Here is a 17,353-nt window from a genome sequence, read left to right on the forward strand (position 1 = left end):
TACAGATATTTATTAAATTAGAGCTGGAAATAGAGAGTTATGCTGGGTACACATCTAAACGACCGGCAATCGTGCCGATGTACAGGGCGATTTGCCTTCACCCTGGACGTCGCATGATTGTCGGTACACACTAAAAAGATTTAATGAAAGACGGAACGATCACTGTTCCATCCTTCATTAATATGTACAGCCTCACATGTGATATTGTGTGTTTGGCCGTGCAGCACGGCCAATCACATGATATCGCATGCAACCACGGGAGCGCGCAAATTGGGCATATGCACTGCACGATATGCCCAATTTGTCATTCCGATTTGGCCAAATCGTAATGATATTGTCCTGGTGTATATGCACCCTAAGTATGATTTGAGGGAATGGATTTAGTAAGTGGTTGTATTATATGAGAAAGAAGGGCTTAGATTTTATCCCGAGTACTGGAGCACTTCAATGAGTAAATAAAAACAAAGTATTGTTCATAATGTGATAAATTATGTATAATCCTTAATTAATAGTACTAAGTCTATCCAATGCATTTTTTAATTGAGTCTCCAGCACAATTGTTGCGGAACTATTCAGCGGATCTCTGACTTTTGTTTCCCTATGTTACTTTTCAGTCTTTCTCCCAATTTTAAAGTGTGTCCCCTCATGAGGAGGAGGATGATGGTTATTAGTTCTTTATTCTGACCTTCTAATAATGTTTTTCTTTATTTTAATTGATCTGTCATGTGACTGTACCTTCTTTCAGTTGTTTATGGTCAGCACTTCTCAGTTTATTTTTATTCGTTTGGTTGTGCCGCCCATCCACAGTTTTTACTTTTTCTATCTTATTTTGTTATTTTGGGGGATGCGGCTGATGATACTGGATCAGAACCTCTATATACCCCTGCCTATACATTCTAATATCCTACCTATAAACCTCTAAGGATGACGCTAATTTGCGTACTCAGTCATACAGTAAATAAAGACTTAAGACCTGGAATCTGTGGTTCCAAAGCACAAGTATTTTTCAGGTAAAAGTAGTCAGTTAAACGCTGTTGATCCAGACACAATTCGGCGCAAAGGAATTATACAGACCCAAGTACAGTATACATATGCAGCGCATTCTGGTCCAGGTGTTAGGCATCAGCAAGAAACCCCTCAGTCAGCATTCAGCAAGAAGACTAAAAACCCAGTGTTGGAGCACACATATTTATACCCCCCCCCCCAGAATAGACAGGACAATAGAGAAGTTTCTTGCTTATGCCATTGGCTCCCAGGGGGGGAAGCATCTGTTACAGGGCGTTTAACAGGCTGGTTCAAATAGACTCATCCCATCCTCTAACAACTGGGGGTCTCTGCCCTCCCGCCCCCATGCAACATCCTAACAGTTGTTCATAATATACATTTTGTTGCTTGAAGTCTCTGCGGTCCATAAGTTGAGAATGCATGATGCGATCTCCACACCGATAATACCGGAATTCTGTTGAAAGAGTACGCATCAATACGAAACCAAACACGGCTTTCTTAGCATGTATAAAACCTTAGTTATCAAATATCTTTATTTCACAGCATTTATACTAACTGAACCAACTTAAATCTTCTACCTTAAAGATTATTATACCTTTTATGTGGATATGTAATGTGTGAGTATGCGAGGTTTGATATAAAGATGCTAGTTAACTTGGGGCAGATGCGTGCGCATGAAGCTAATAAAACAGTGTTTTCATACAAGGTCTTATGCATTCGCTAATATGCGACTAGTTAACAGCACAATTGTGCTTATTAATGTGTGTATGAGGAATGGTGCACTTAAATCTCACTAAGTGAACACCTAGCAGTGTTGAATGCTGAGCCTTCTAGTTCCACATGCCCCTTCTCTCAGCAGCCCCCACCTTTCCCAGGCTCAAAAGAAAAACCCTTTATTCTCCCAGACTCTTGTGTGGATGCAAATTAGCCCAGCTACAAGACCCAGACCTAAGATAACACTCTTGGCTTTGAAGTTATTTCATTGCAGGAAGCCTGCTAATGTAAGGTGTGTATTCTAGCCGGGCCACCTGGAGTGAGAGCAGACGTTATCCAGGAAGCTTATCTACACAGGCTAGTTATCACGTGGCCATTTGCTCTGTTCTAGCTAAATGCAATATATCCTTTTAGGGGAATTATAATAATATGCATTTTATCCAGAACACCCAAACTACGTAAAGTCATGAAATGGGCTTTTGGTGAATCGCCGTAACTTATGGCGATGGTCACGGATGCAATCGCATGATGCTAATAGTATTATCGCCACATGTACTAAAGTGTGAGTTTATCTAAAATGGTGCTTAGGCGGCCATTCGCAAAATGGCGTCTTGCGGCCAGTCGCAAGATGGTGTCGCTGCGATTCAATTTTAAACTGATCTTGTCTCAGCTAATAATCCAGTTTCGACAGGGCCTCCAGAGCTGTACACATTGCTTAAATTGAGGCGCTATAATGACCTATAAATTAGCAAATTATTCTCCCTCTTTCTGTTCCTAATACCTTTCCATATAACCTAGTATTCTGCTGATTACTGCATTCGTCGACCTATGCTGCTTGCTTACCTTTATATTATCAGCCGATCTAATCCCAAGACTCCTTTCCTCAGACGTTGACATTGTAGCTGCACTACCACCTACATAAAGGTGGTGATTTAGTTGTTGCGGTGGCTGTGATGTGCTGTTCCGGAGGTGCGCAGGAAACTAGAGATGCTGCAGGTAATGGACAAAAATGTGCACATCCGATCGTACTGCTGCACATCGCCCCTAAGTGAATCAGCCCCAATAGGTTGTAGTAACATGTTCCTCCCCTCAACTTGAGCCTTCTGGAAAATTCCTGTATCAGGCTTTCGGTCTCCTGTCCTTTAGAGAAAGCTTCATCCCTTCCACTATTTTTGAATCAAATCCAAAAACATTGTTTTACCAGATTATTTAGCTTTGGGCAAGGCATTTAATCTGTAGCCACTGAAGAAGGTTTATCATGATCTACTGACAGCAAATCTGTAAATGATTATATTAATTTCCCGGCTATTTGTTTGAGGCTCGCGGTTCTATTGTTATAAGAAGTAGTTCCTGATGCCTTTTTCTGATCTTCAGTCACCTGTATTACGCCTGTGAGTAGCAGTTGGGTATTGGCGCTGCGAAAGCTGCTGTTAGCGAATACATTACTAGTGGATGTAGAGAATCTGAACCATTGACTTATCTACTTTTTATATTTTGAGAGTTCAAGGATGCCCAGGTCCCTTTTCTCTTACACCCAACAACAGACTGCGTTATATATTTTATTGAACACTGTTGCTGCAGTGAGCACTGTGTAATGTAAATATATATATCCTAGTTTAGCATTAGAATAATTAAAAAAAAGTGTCTAAATTCCCAAGACATACTTTCATGGTCCAGTGGGAATCCAGCAATGCAAAGACCCCTGTGCTACTGTAGGTTCCCCCAAAACTGGTGATTCCCTGTAGGTACTGTGGCTGGGCAGCAGCTCATATGCAGAGCAGCAGTGGCAAACCACCATATTCCAGTCCTGTTAGGCACCTCCTGAACTAAATGAATCCAGGAGACAGATTTGTAATCTAGTCCTGTAAAATGTCGATGTCCCGTGAATTCCTGTGGCCTATAGATATGCACTAGCACACTCTCTTACCCCCTCTGTGTTTAATCAGCATCCTGTGTCACATTTCTGCCTGATACCCATCAATCCTGATCCAAAGAAATAGTCCTGGCTGAATTAGCCACCATTACCAGCAAGGTAATTGCGATTTAGGATAGTTTCTCCCACTCACGTCCCTCTTGGCCACCATTCAGTATTAGTTAACAAAATGTGTTTGATGCAAGGACTGCTACAAATATCTCAGATTTTGGTTTATCACTTGGTGGTTTATTTGCATTCTCATCCTCCCACTGGTAAATATATGGCAAGAGTAAATGTTAATCCTCTGAGGACGGATGTCACATTGCAATCCTACTGTTTTATAATCCTAGTCCTTCCAACTGCTGCATATAATCAGAGGTACGGAATTGTAAGTTCAGATGTACAGGTCTGTTCTGCGCCACTTTTTAGGAGCTGACTAAGTAATCATCAGTGTCGGCTATGCAGTAAATGCAGGACGCAGGATTTCTACCGGGGCCTTTCCGAATGCTTGATTTAGGAACAAAGGGCCTGATTCAGCATGGATCGCAATTGCGTACGCAGATTCGCCGATTGTTGTGTACTGTGAATGCACCGTACTGTGCGGAGATGGCACTGCGATTATGGACGCAGAGAGCAATCCGTAGCAGAGTGAGTGGGCGTCTCTATGCTGGCTGTGCGGTTGCCGACATTGGCATATTTTAGCAGATTCATTGCATGCGATTACGCAGCTGCGATCCATGCTGAATCAGGCCCAAAGTAAAGGAAAGCTGCCCCAGTAAGCCTAAAACAGACACTTTCTTTTTATACTTGAGTTATTTCATATATATATATGGTTGAATCTCAGTTTGGCTTATTCACATATTCGTTTCTAACAAGATTAATATCTTTACAAGGGTATTTTGTTTTTTAATCCACACAATTAAGTAACATTTTACCTTGCAGTGAAGTAAGCTGCACCCACTACACATTGTGTGTTTTAGTTACATCCATGACTGGATAAGTATGCAGCATATACATTTACCATAGAACCGGGAGTTCTTGCTACCCACCTTGTGGTTTATACCACTAGCAGGGCTATGAATACAATGCTCTTGCTTTATGTTTACCTTGTGTGCTTCAGTTCTTGGAATAGGTACTGTGCAGATATACTGTACAATCACAGCCAATGTTACACATACCCATTCTTTGCATCAAAAAGCAACCTACCTTCTGCAGAGGCTACTGCCAGGACTGGAGAATACACAGATCAGACTGAGACACAGACTCACTGACAGGACGGACAGACACACTGGCAATGCTAGAAGACACACTGACAGGTCAGACAGACACACTGACAGAACTCGCCCTCTTTGCTTGTGGATCAGGCATCTAATGACTCTCTCCCCCCCCCCCCCCCCCTTTCTGAGCTGTGTGCCTCCTGACAACATAGAGGAGATTCCCAGTTTATGACTGACATGTTCTGCTTTCTGAACTAGTCCTAACTCTCCCTTTCCACTCTTCAAAACAGTGGAGGAACTAGAGAGGGGAAACAGGTGAAGGCTTGGAGGGCTGCTTGTAACTACTTCAATCTGGGAAGAATGAGTGTTCTCTGCTATAATGAAGGCTACATCCTTTTTGCCTTTAGATGATACTTGCAGATTGGATTCTTATTCTGATGCATTGTCTAGGTTTACATTTTTTACCTTTTAAGGTTGTATTTTATATCTGGTTTTTCCAGCGAGTCCCTCACAGCAGTAACACCGTAGCACACTGGTTTAGCTCCAACTGTAAACACAACTTGTTACAAAGTGACAAATCCGTTTACACATAATAATCTCAGCATATGTACTACTGTATGAGAGCACGTATGGAGGAATGTTCCCATATTAAAAGCAGATTAGGTTATAATTATACCTGAGGAGTCTTCACTTGTGTTTGGTTTTGTCGTCAGAGGAAGATGTTTTTCCATGTAAGGATGCCAGTAGGCAATGTGCAGGGTTTGATGTAGTCATAATAAGGGACCGGTCGTGTCTGCATTTTGCCTGTGCAGCTCCCATGTCTAGAAGTGACTGGTTATAAGTAATGTAGTTTTTCCCCCTTCTATAATGACACTGCCTATGGAAGATCTGTTTTATGTGAACGTTAGGAGTACGTTATTTACTGTTTGATACATGTGCAATTCTGATATTTAGTATAAATTAATTGTAAATGTCTATTCTTGAATGTTTATTTCCTCATAATGTCACTAAGATGATGGACTAAACCACTGTTAGTCATTGATAAAGGCTAATACCTCTGATATGTGATAAAATGTAGCCGTTGTTATGAGTCAGTAGTGATATGAATGAGCACCTGAGAACTAGAGTTATCTACTACTGACTTATACTAAGTATACTGCTGACCTATACTAAGTATACTACTGACCTATACTAAGTATACTGCTGACCTATACTAAGTATACTGCTGACCTATACTAAGTATACTGCTGACCTATACTAAGTATACTACTGACCTATACTAAGTATACTGCTGACCTATACTAAGTATACTGCTGACCTATACTAAGTATACTGCTGACCTATACTAAGTATACTGCTGACCTATACTAAGTATACTGCTGACCTCTACTAAGTATACTGCTGACCTCTACTAAGTATACTGCTGACCTCTACTAAGTATACTGCTGACCTCTACTAAGTATACTGCTGACCTCTACTAAGTATACTGCTGACCTCTACTAAGTATACTGCTGACCTCTACTAAGTATACTGCTGACCTCTACTAAGTATACTGCTGACCTCTACTAAGTATACTGCTGACCTCTACTAAGTATACTGCTGACCTCTACTAAGTATACTGCTGACCTCTACTAAGTATACTGCTGACCTCTACTAAGTATACTGCTGACCTCTACTAAGTATACTGCTGACCTCTACTAAGTATACTGCTGACCTCTACTAAGTATACTGCTGGCCTCTACTAAGTATACTGCTGGCCTATACTAAGTATACTGCTGACCTATACTAAGTATACTGCTGACCTATACTAAATACCAGAACCCAAGTCCTATAAGGTGACTGGGAGCTCTTATGTATGATCGCTCTCAGCATCTCATAATCTTGCTACTCCTATAGACACCAATAGTATATACTACAGATGTATCCTCATACGTCTAGCCTAAATACACCACGCAGCGCGACTTACCTGGCGTGAGTGATCCGCCAGGTCCCGTGCTACTCTGCTAATGTCGGGGGGGGGGGGGGGGGGGGGGGTTTGCTGAAAATGTGTCAAGTTGCAACATAATGTGACTCGGACCCACCAGCAGACTGTGCTGATTCATTGGATATGTGACACTTGTATATCTGTGTGCACCTGAGTCTGTATATGAACCACAACGGAACTTGGAATGAAAAAGCTGCGGCTGCTACATTGTAGCACGTGATATACAGATTCAGAGACTCAAAGGGGTATTCAATATGAAACGTAAACTTTGCCGTCTATGCGGGTCTAAGCTTTCGCCGCACATCGGAGCTTTTGCCGGCGAAAAAGTATCGGGCGTGCCCCCGATTATACCTGTATTCAATATGAAATCGTCGAAAACGGCACCCGGCGAATGTGAAATCGGCGAAAACTTTGCTAATTTTTTGGGAAATGACCCTAACACCCCCAAAAAGATGCTCTGACATGGGGGATCACTCTTGATACCCCCGATTAGCCCTGCCGAAGGTTTTTGGGGTCTTTAAACGGCCTCGATAGCTGCTATTTTGGGGAGGTGGCGAAGAATAATATTTAGAAGGGTTTTTTTGGCAGAAAATAAGTAGTCCCAGCAAATTTGGGGTACTTGAAAATGAGGGTGAGCATATTTAAAAGTTGCTAAAGTGAAGTTTTGAAAAACGTGAAAAATCCACCTGCCGCAAACACCTGCAATGAAAAAAAACACCTGGGGCATACTTGGGGACCCCCCTAGATTGTAGTTCGCTAGTTTTTACCCCCAATTTTTTTTTCGCCCCCAAAATGAAAGTGCTTTTTTTGGGGTTCTCTGAGGTATTTTTTTTTACATTTTTTGACACAGTTTACCTTTGGGGGACTGTCTGAAGGTTACAGGGTGGTTTCCCAGATGTTGCACCCCAAAACCCCAATTCTGCACTTTTTTTCGCCACCCATTCCTTGGTGATACTTTCCGCAGGGTCGAATGCAATATACTTTTCTTACCGGCGAAAAGTTTTCAAATTGAATACGGTGAAAATGACGTCATCCGAGCGAAAACCTCGCAGAAACGGCATTTTCGCTCCATATTGAATACCCCTATCAGTTGCAGACAGATATACAAGTGTTGCATATCAAATAAATCAGCAAAGTCTCCTGGTGCGTCCTGGACGTATCACATTGCAGCTTAGAGACATTTTCGGCACAAAAAAAAATACGCAAACAAGACACCCGGTGCTTTCAGAGTCTCACGTGACCTGATGCGCCGAGAGGGGTTTTTCAGCACGACTGCAGCAGATGTGTGAGAACGCATCTGTAGGCTCAAACATTCAGTATTTACAAAAAGTTTTTGTCAAAATGTTTAAAGTGAACAGCGTGGTCCAGAGGAATGATCAATCTGTAAATTGAAATGATGAAGTGTATTGTCAAACAAAGTTAATAATATCCTGTTTTTGTTGCATGTCATAGTGCAGGAATAGTTCAGTAAATCACACTCCTGTTTATGAATGTCTGATTATTTGGTTTAGTGAGATACAATTGAATAACCAAATATTATTCTGTGAATCAATCTCTCTCTCTCTGAGTATACTGTATACTCAGTGGTCACTTTACTAGGTACACCTGCTTGTTAATGGAAATATATCATCAACTAATTATGTTGCAGCTAAGCATAAAAGCATGTACAGTAGGTGTATAGATGTATTCTACCCAGAATTGGGACGAAATTTTGATGTAAGTGGGTCTGGAATCATTGTTGTTGCCAGACAAGGTGCTATGTGTATCTGAGAAATGGCTGATTTTCTTGGATTTTCACGCCCAACGGTCTCTAGAGTTAACAGAGATTGGTACTCAAAAAAAGTTCTGTGGGTGAATATGACTGTTTAATGAGAATGGTTAGCCTGGTTCTTGTTCACCAGATTTTGATGTGTCAAACGACCGCACGATATGTCATTCATCGCATCGTGCGTCAGCCGGGTACATACATCGTGTAGTGTGTACCTGGCATAAGAGACAGAACCACACCCAAGTATATTAGTTAATGAGCACCTGGGGAATAAGATGACAAAATGTTATTTGCATATGGGAAATTGGGGTGCCATAGAAAGTGTGACCACAAAAACAATTCTCTAAACAATTGGCTTCAATTCACGGCACTCATGCTTCTGCGGTGCCTTTGGTATGTGACCACACCATTTAAATAAAATTATCATACAGACTCTGCACTCAATTCAAACTGTTATTCATTAGTTCCAAAATATTGCAATAATTTGACAACCTGACTAACCGCGTCACGGTCATATACACGGAGAGTATGTATAGGCAGAGAGGCAGCGTCATATTGTTATAGGTGATGGTTAAAACAAAAGTGTTTATTTTAATTTATGTAATTCCCAAAAATTGGGTTATTCCCACTAGAAGTACAAGAGAAGACCAGATGGTCAGTCTTACCTGTCTGGTTCTGTGGGATTTATTCTGGCAGCATGTATATACAGGTTGAGTCTCCCATATCCAAATATTCCGAAATACGGAATATTTTTAGCATGACTGAGGTAGTGAAACCTTTGCTTTCTGATGGTTTAATGTACACAAACTTTGTTTGAGCCACAAAATTATTGAAAATATTGTATAAAATGGCCTGCAGGCTGTGTGTATAAGGTGTATATAACACATAAATGCGTTCTGTGTTTAGATTTGGGTCCTATTCCTAAGATATATTTAATTATAGTTTGCAAATATTCCAAAATATGGAATATGCCGATATCCAAAACATCGCTGGTCCCAAGCATTTGGGATATGGGAGACTCAACCTGTATTATAATGTGTGTTTGTGTGTGTGTGTATATATATTTAAACACTATTATTGTGTACATTCGGTTTCCTCCTTTCAGTGCTTGCTACTGAGAAGTTATTTTCTGAGCAACCTATTTATCTTCATCCAGAATTTAGTGCTGCCAAAGAAGTTGCATGTGAGGCTCAGATTACAATTCACCAGGGTTTTATGCGAGATGCAGTTCTGCACATGTCCTGCAGGTGGAGTAGTTTGACTTCATCTCCAGCTTAAATCATTCTGAAAATGTTCTGTTTCTTATGGCTGTACATTGTGTGATTCCCATCTTAAACATAACTAAAATCTTATTTATCAATTAAAACCTGGTTGTGGCAAAAGAATTATAAAAAAAAAGGTTAACAGGTAACTTTTTAATGCTCCACTTACATGATTCGCAAGATGGTTTGGGGGAAAAATGTGTGGAGTATTGATGGTCATAGCAAGGCAATTGGGGCACAAGTTGGCTGACCACCCTGCTGTAAATTAGTGCTAACTACGCGGTTGGTGAATATTTGTATGTGTGTGTATAAATATATATATATATATATATATATATATATTTATATAATGTGTATGTATGTGCATACATCATACATATATACAGCGGGTAAAATAAGAATTGAACACAACATTTTTCTCAGTAAGTATATTTGTAATGGGGCTATTGTAATGAAATTTTCACCAAATGTCAGCAACAACCCATGCAATCCACACATGCAAAGAAATCTAACCATAGATGTCCATAAATTAAGTTACATTTGTGTAATAATGTGAAATGACTCAGGGAAAAAGTATTTAACACATGAAGAAAGGGAGGTGCAAAAAGGCATGGAAAGCTAAGACACCAGCTGAAATCTATCAGTAATTAGAAAGCAATCCTGCCCCTGTCAGTGCAAATTATTATAAGATGGTTTAGTCCCAAATGATGACCTATAAAAAGGTGTCTCATTACCAATGTGTCACACAAGAAACATCTCATGATGGGTTAAAGCAAAGAGCTCCCTCAAGACCTTCGCAACCTTATTGTCGCAAAACATACTGATGGCATTGGTTACAGAACGATTTCTAAACTTTTGAATGTACCATTGAGCACTGTTGGGGCCATAATCTGGTAGTGGAAGAACATAATTTCACCATAAACCAGCCATGACCAGATGCTCCTCGCAAGATTTCTGACAGAGGAATGTAAAGAAATATCAGAAGAGTAGTCCAAGAGCCGAGGACCATTTGTGGAGAGCTCCAGAAAGACCTGGAATTAGCAGGTACAATTGTATCAAAGAAAACAATAAGTAATGCACTCAACCGCCGTGGCCTGTATGCACGCTCACCACGCAAGACTCCATTGCTGAAGAAAAAGCATGTTGAAGCTCGTTTAAAGTTTGCTGCACAACATTTGGACAAGCCTGTGAAATACTGGGAGAATATAGTCTGGTCAGAACTCGTTGGATGCCATAATACACACAATGTTTGGAGGAGAAATGGCACTGCACATCACCCCAAAAACACCATACCAACAGTGAAGTTTGGAGGTGGGAACATCATGGTATGGGGCTGTTTTTTAGCATACGGTACTGGCATACTTCATATCATTGAAGGAAGGATGAATGGAAAAATGGAAAAACCTGCTGCCATCTACCAGGATTGGGAAGATGAAACGTGGGTGGACATTTCAACAAGACAATGATCCCAAACACACAGCCAAGGACACTCTCAGTTGGTTTCAGAGAAAATCTATGGAAAGAACTAAGGATCAGAGGCCCTGATTCAGAGCCGGACGCTCTGACAGAGCGCTCGCTCTGAATCAGGGCGTCTTTTTTTTATTTTTTTTTATTTTTTTTTTATTATTGGAGCGGTCCCTTGGCCGCTCGCATTGCTGTGGGTTGCCACCCACAGCTAATGCGAGCGGCCACAATGATGGTCGCGATGGTCAATACCATCGCGACCATCGGGCTTGCGACGAGACCCTTGTGGTAGGGTCTCGTGGCCGCAAGCCCCAGAGAGCTTTCGGCTCAAACACTTGTGATGTCAGTGGGGCCGCCCCCAGACGGTAGGCGTTCTCATGGGGGAACGCCTCCGTCTGGGCAGACCCCCCCCGTCCCCGTCCCGCCCACCAAAGGGGGCGTGCTGTCACTCAACATCGACAGCACGCCCCCTTTGGTGCGAGACCCGGAGCGACTGATTGCCCGTCGCCATCCGGGTCTCGCACATGCGCACGACTGAGCTGGCTCCGTCGCGCGCATGCGCTCTGGGCCACCATCGACCCGGTTGCGAGCGCTCAGCGCTCGCAACCGTGTCTGAATCAGGTCCAGAGTTCATAGAAGAAGCCACGGAACCTTCAAGATTTGAAGACTGTTTGTGTGGAAGAATGGGCCAAAACCACACCTGAGCAATGCATGTGACTAGTTTCTCCATACAGGAGGTGTCTTGAAGCTGTCATTACCAACAAAGGCTTTTGTATGAAGTATTAAATAAATTTCAGTAAGTGTGTTCAATACTTTTTCCCTGTGTCATTTCACATTATTACACATAACTTAATTTATGGACATCTATGGTGTGATTTCTTTGCATGTGTGGATTGCATGGGTTGTTCTGACATTTGGTGAACATTTCATTACAATAGCCCCATTCCAAATATATTTACTGAGAAAAATGTTGTGTTCAATATTTATTTTACCCACTGTATACATACATACATACATACATACATACATACATACATACAGGGCAGTAACAATAGGTGTGCAGGCGGTGACATCGGCAGCACAGCTCACCCATAGCCCCTGCATCAGGCTAGCACAGAGATGCTTCCAGTGGGACGCCACTCCCTGCCTTTCCATCAAACCTTCCTGGCTTCTTGGAGCTGCAACTAATACAGGCTTTTATAGACTGTGTTTGTGCACACGTGCCCCGGTCACAGGCCATATGTATTGTGCATGCACAGTGTACATTACAGGCTCCGAAGGGAATGGACCAGGCCACTGACTGGCCTGTGACACCAACAGCCCCCCTCACATAATGGGGTAGGAGCTATCACTAAGTATAACACACATCCAATGCACTTCAACCATCTCCAGCTGTTTTTTCATCCTATATCTTTTCTTGCTTCTGACTATTATGGTGCATACACACGGTCAGATATGTCAGATGAACGATTGAACGATATGCAAATGATTGAACAATTTCAGCCTGTATTAAAATGAATGAAATCGACCAAATCTGACTGCAAACACATCAGATGTCAGATATCGTTATCTGACCATTGGGAACACGCATCGTTCATCGTTGCCCACATGTCACATTTTTCTTTCAGATATGAACGATTGAATGATTTTTAAAATCGTTATCGTTCAGATCTGAAGAAAAATCTGACCGTGTGTATGCACCACATGTTGTATATTTCAAGTTAAAATGTCTCTTTTAAAGGAATGAATACTGCAGTGATAGCTATCCAGTGAGTGCAAACTGCATGTACACACAAACAGCACCAAGGCCATTGTAAGGCCAATACCCTCTGGAAATGACAGCGGCATCTGGATTTATGACAGCTGAAGTTTGTTATAGAAAACATATATGGGTTTATGCACTCCCTACTTTAACTTTATAAGAACATTCAATGTCACCGAAGAGTTCTGTAAACATATACTGTAAGAGCATAACTGTAGGCAGGTAAATCAGCTGCTTATAAGCAGGTTGCAGAAATATGAGGTGATAATAATTTAGCAAAGAAACCCATCATGTAATTGCCGTACAGATTGGAGGCACCTTTCTCCAGTGTGTGCCCAGGGGAATACCGGCCAACCCCAAATCTGGCCGCAGATCCTCATTGTGGGATGGTGAGACTGTATGTTGGTAGGTATGGTACTATAATAGCATAGATGGGTATTTACAAAGAAAGTGCTAGCAACCGACAAGTATTTTATCTTCAACATCTAACATGTACTAACTATATCTAACTAGGTTAATGGTATATAATGGTATATGTTAGCCTTAAAAGATATAGATTGCAGGTTAACAGCTCTAGTGATCAGGTCCCTCTCCCCTCATATTCTGTTACGTAATTATGTGCATATGCCAGTTATGTTCTCGTCTGTACCATTCTGTATTTGTGCGATTTATGGGGCATATTCAGTTAGCTGCATTAACCCATTTTCAGCGGTTAATGCGGCCGAATACAACTCATTGTGACTGTAGTGTTAATTTTCCGTAGTATTTAATGCAGCTTTTTTCTTGCAGCCCCTGAGCAGCTAAAAAGTTTGGGAAAATCTCTGTTGTAAGGTAAACATGTTGGGACTTGTTCAGGACCCCTGGAACAACCCCCTAGGAATTAATTAGGCACTTGGAAGTTTTTAATTAGCCTAATTTGGCCAGTAATGTCATGCCATTTTTGTGATGACCTTCTACAAAATATAGAATAATGGATTTAATGATGGGGCAGGCGTACCGGGGTGCTGTATTAATGGGACATGTTATTAGGTTGGCAGGTGGGAGTTACAGGTGTGTGTGTTTTTTTTTTTTTTTAACACAACAGAGTCCCAATTACTTTGCTTTTGTCACTAATATACTTCTGTGATGTTAACCAATGTTGGCTTGCACTTTTATGGGGTACAGATTGATTTCCCCATTTTTCCCCACACTTACATTGTAGAAATTTACCACGCTTCCACTTTATACAAGTGGATTTGGAGGTAAGCGGGAGAGAACACTGCCGCGCTAAGGTAAATAGCTGCGCAATAGGCACGTTTACTTGAGCTGCGGTAAACTAAGATTTTAAAGCGGACAATTGAATATGCCACTGTGTGTCACAGCCAAACTTTTGTGCCTGTGAATAAATAAAAGAGGATCATAATATATAGCCATGTACATCTCCAGAAGTTTGCGTTTAGTTTCCCCACGTATTGATGGAGGAAGTTGTGGCGCTCCCCGTGACTTTGTTGCAGCTGTTGTGATGACAGCTGAAATGGGGCCCTCTGATATCTTCATTGAATGGACATAAACCTTTGTATTAGTGCAGCGTTGTGTATACTATAATACAGACTTAGGGCCTGATTCAGACCCACTCGCGAGCAGCTGTCCGCTCGCAAGTGGGTCGATGGTGTGCACTGCGCATGCGCACGACGGAGGGAGCTCCGTCGTGCACATGCGCGAGACGCGACGAGCGAAGGACTTTCCTTCGCTCGTAGTGTCTGATCAAAGGGGGCGTGCTGTCGATGTTGATTGACAGCACGCCCCCTTTGGTGGGCGTGCCGGGGGCGTGCCTCCCAGACGGGGGCGTTCCCAAGGGAATGCCTACCGTCAGAAGCCGGCCCCACTGACATCACTAGTGATGTCAGTGGGAGTGATTTTGGCTCTGATAGAGCCAAAATCACTCCGGGCCATGCGGTTGAGAAACTGAACCGCAGGCTTCAACTCGCAGTGGCGATGGTCACGATGGTCAAGACCATCGCGACCATCAACCTGCACGCTCGTATATGCTGTGGGTGGTGACCCACAGCTATACGAGCGTCCAGGAGGACGCTCCATATTTATGGAGGTGGGCCCTGATTCAGAGTGAGCGCTCTGGTCAGAGCGTCCGGCTCTGAATCAGGGCCTTAGTGCTGCTGCTGCTATTTTAAGATCTACCAGTAAGGTAGAGAATCCAAACATCGCGCTTCACCACAAAACCTGCCTGCTGCAGTATATATAATTTTATCTGCACATCTCCCATGCGCTTTGGTACTATTCGTATGAACCAACTGTCTGTATAGCAATTAAAGATAAAAATAGAAATCTCATCCATTTCATAATGTTTCTTCCACCCCCATCCCCTCTAAAGAAGTGTCTGATAAGAAAGTAAAGGACTCCTCTCTGTAGTTAGAGTTACCACACTTGTATTGTCCTATTTCCAGGCAGGGGGCATACCCACATTGTCACCTTTTTGATAGTATTTACAATATTTTTTTGTTTGTTTATTTTGGTTTATTTCTGTATTTTGATAACATTGCCAACTGTTTTCTTCCCCATTCATCCTGATCTGCCAAGATTAGACCGAATCCTATGTCCTCCCCTCTCTGTTCTTGGCGCTGGTTGTGATGCCTTGCACTGCCTTCCTGACTCCTGCTTGCTGCTGCTGTTTTGGTGGCTGGTGCCTACTCCTGCCATAGCAGCAGGCCTCATGTTGAGTTTTGTCCCGGACAGCGAACATTGAAGGGACTTGTTGTTTCAATTACTAGTTGCTGCAGTCATCTTAGCATGTACCGTGATGGATAATTATCATCCAGGATTAGATTACCTCCTTTATACTACTACTATACACTACCTCTCTAGTGTATTGTGTAAGGGCAGATAGAGATGGTTGCTGTACACTTATGCTGGGTGCACACCTGTACGATGGATCGGCTGGCCACTTGATAGGCCGATCGATCCACCGATTTGGTAAGTGTTCTGCATAGTCGATTACACTTGCCAATCTGCTGCCCGACATGTCTGGGAACAGGAAGTGACGTTATTGTCGGTGGTTCCAGCTGCCAGTGTACGGGTGGCCGGCAGGTTGCCTGTACACACATGCAGATGCACATATATATATGTATATGTGTATATATATACATATGTATATGTGTGTGTATATATGTATATATATATATATATATATATATATATATATATTAATTATATATATATATATTAATTATATATATATATATATTCATGATCTAGTGGCATCGGCTGTGCTGCAGGGCTGACCTGTTATGTCTGAACAACGTGGTTCAGACATATCTGATGTACCCACCTGCTGATGTACTACCGATATGTCATTCGTCGTTCGAACAAACCATATACGATGTACCCAGCAGCACAAGCATAGTACAAGGTCCTATCCGGAAAGACATCACGAACAGTGGTGGTGCTTCAGAAGGGCTGTGTAACTGAATGGTAATGTTACAGAATGCATAAAAAAACCTGCGTCTACAAATGTTTTTATAAATATTGTATTTCTTTGTAATTCCCTGAAATAAAATGATGAGGGATCTTTATTAATAAACCACCAAACCACAGCAAAGATGTAAACCTTGCTCTAGCAATTCTGGATATAGATAGACAAGTTGCTCCCTTGTTGGTGCACAGGGTACGTGGATTTTTAGTATGAATACAGCCAGTGATATGGAGCCATAAAGCTAACTCGCACAAGGCCTGTTTCTGTCTGGTTAAATGTCTTCTATGCATAATATACTTATTTGATGTATGTAAAAAAAAAATGATAATCATAATGAATCCTAGCCATAATCATTTCTGTAAAAAATGTTTTATTCCCCTTTCTGTATTATAAAAGATATGGCTGGCTTTACCCAATTATCCATGGTAATGATTTGGATTAGAACATTTATCAGAAACTGTAACCACACATTAAGGACAGGAGAGCAGAAATCTCTGCTGTACAGGCCTCTATCCATTTCTGTATGCATTGGCCATGTCATGGCATCAGCAGGTTTCAATACGGCCGATGTCCCTACTAATTGATGTATGTGTTCCTCTTTCTAGCTGCTGCAGCTCACTGAGTTCTGATGGTTCCACGCCTGCCGGTCTACTTCTCTCATCTGCTCCGGCTTCCCGATATTAAGATAGATGCACTGAATTTCGGCAGAGGACCTAGACCCGACTGCAATCATGTAAGCACGTTGCTGGTACTGTGTCCGTTAATCTCTGCAGTCCTTGCAACCAAGCTATTATTT

The 17,353-nt window shown here is 42.0% G+C and overlaps 1 protein-coding gene across 2 annotated transcripts in view; it reads left to right on the forward strand.

The window, feature by feature from the left end:
- The window catches only part of FRYL (FRY like transcription coactivator), a 310,032-nt gene that overhangs the window by 54,225 nt on the left and 238,454 nt on the right, over nt 1-17,353 (forward strand). For both annotated transcript variants that reach the window (XM_088475243.1, XM_088475244.1), the window contains one exon: nt 17,163-17,290. The gene's annotated coding sequence lies outside the window, so the exon portion shown is untranslated. The remainder of the gene's footprint in view (nt 1-17,162; nt 17,291-17,353) is intronic.

Source organism: Taudactylus pleione, unplaced genomic scaffold (genome assembly GCF_031769625.1).
Source record: "Taudactylus pleione unplaced genomic scaffold, aTauple2 ptg000169l, whole genome shotgun sequence".
NCBI classification, from domain to species: domain Eukaryota; kingdom Metazoa; phylum Chordata; class Amphibia; order Anura; family Myobatrachidae; genus Taudactylus; species Taudactylus pleione.